This window comes from Physella acuta, unplaced genomic scaffold, assembly GCF_028476545.2.
Source record: "Physella acuta isolate Inbredline_101_S28 unplaced genomic scaffold, ASM2847654v3 ptg002217l, whole genome shotgun sequence".
NCBI lineage: Eukaryota > Metazoa > Mollusca > Gastropoda > Physidae > Physella > Physella acuta.
The window spans coordinates 8,218-10,351 of NW_026733717.1; positions in this window are offsets into that span (position 1 = coordinate 8,218).

Below are 2,134 nucleotides of genomic sequence, written 5' to 3' on the forward strand. Positions count from 1 at the left end.
TCTCCAAGCCACTAGAAATACATATAAACAAATGCATTTCATATTACCTAGAAAAGTTCAAGCTTTTCCATAGTAATCAGTCTGGGTTTAGAAAGTTTCATTCTTGTCACACTGCTCTGATTAAGATGAATGAAAACTGGCTTATAAATATTAACAAAAACCTACTCTGTGGCTCGCTGTTTGTCGATTTCAGAAAAGCCTTTGATTCTATTGATCACACCATACTTCTTAAAAAACTAATTCCATACAAATTCCACGACTTTACAGTTAGGTTACTTCACTCCTTTTTATCTAACCGATCTCAACGCGTGTTTCACCTTAATACCATCTCTTCACAGAAATATGTTAATATAGGGGTTCCACAGGGCTCAATCTTAGGTCCTTTACTTTTTTCTTTATACATTAATGATCTTCCATTACATATTGACGCTGGTCAGTGCGAGATGTTCGCTGATGATACTTCTTTGCATGTCTTTGCAGACAGTGCTGAGTCACTCAGTTACAAACTTCAAACATGTGCCAATCAGCTTGCAACTTGGACAAAATTTAACAAAATGAAACTTCACCCCGATAAAACCAAGTCAATGTTTATTACAACTCATCAGAAACGCCTTCGTCTTCCATCCACCGCATTAAACATTACTATAGACAATTCAAACATTGAACAGGTAGACAGTTACAAATGCCTAGGATTGTTTATAGATCACAACCTCACTTGGTCTGACCATATTCATTTTCTAAGAATGTCCTTATTAAAGACAACCTTTCAGTTAGCAAGGATAAAGAACTTTCTCAACTATAGGAGCAGGCTGGTTTTTTATGAGGCTTTTATTCAATCCAGGTTGGATTATGCTTCTGTAGTGTGGAGCGGCAGCTTTATATCTAAGCAGCGTCCTCTTCTTTCTTTACAAAAAAGGGCTATAAAACTGGTTACTGGCTTGTCTAGTAGTATGGATTCTTTTCTTACAACTAAAATACTTCCATTAAATAAAAAGATAATATATACTAAATCAATTTTCTTATATAAAATATTCCACGAAACAGCCCCCTCTTACTTATCAGATCTATTTTCTTTTAACATAAAATTAAATCGTCGTCTCAATTTACCATTCCCTTATTCAACCTTTTTCCAAAAACATAGCTTCGCCTACTCTGGTTCTAATTTGTGGAACAATCTTCCTAATAAAATAAAGCTATCTAGATCTGAAAATATATTCAAATCTAAATTAAAACTAAAATTATTTAATGACCTAACTGACTCATTGTAACAATTCTCATTCATCTATTATATTCTCTTTTTTATCTCATTATGTATGATAGCTATGTACCATTGTTTCTTTATTCCACATTTTCAGTGCTATGTGTTACTGCTATGTGTTATTGAATTGCTTTATTTGTTTAAACGGCCAATGTGAAAAAAGGCCTTTGTGCCTACAATTGTAACCGTTGTTTGAATAAATTTGAATAAATAAATTTGAATGCTCATGCACATGCTCATGCCATTGCCCATGCTTATGTCCATGTCCATGCCCATGTCCATGTTCATGTTCATGTTCATGTTCATGTTCATTTTCATGTTCATATTCATGTTCATGTCCATGTCCATGTTCATGTCCATGTCCATGTCCATGTCCATGTTCATGTTCATGTACATGTCCATGTCCATGTCCATGTCCATGTCCATGTCCATGCCCATGTCCATGTTCATGTCCATGTCCATGTCAATGTTCATGTCCATGTCCATGTCCATGTCCATGTCCATGTTCATGTTCATGTTCATGTTCATGTTCATGTTCATGTTCATGTTCATGTTCATGTTCATGTTCATGTTCATGTTCATGTTCATGTTCATGTTCATGTTCATGTTCATGTTCATGTTCATGTTCATGTTCATGTTCATGTTCATGTTCATGTTCATGTTCATTTCATGTTCATGTTCACGTTCACGTTCATGTTCATGTTCATGTTCATGTTCATGTTCATGTTCATGTTCATGTGCATGTTCATGTGCATGTGCATGTGCATGTGCATGCTCATGTTCATGCTCATGCTCATGCTCATGCTCATGCCCATGCCCATGCCCATGTCCATGTCCATGTCCATGTCCATGTTCATGTCCATGTCCATGTTCATG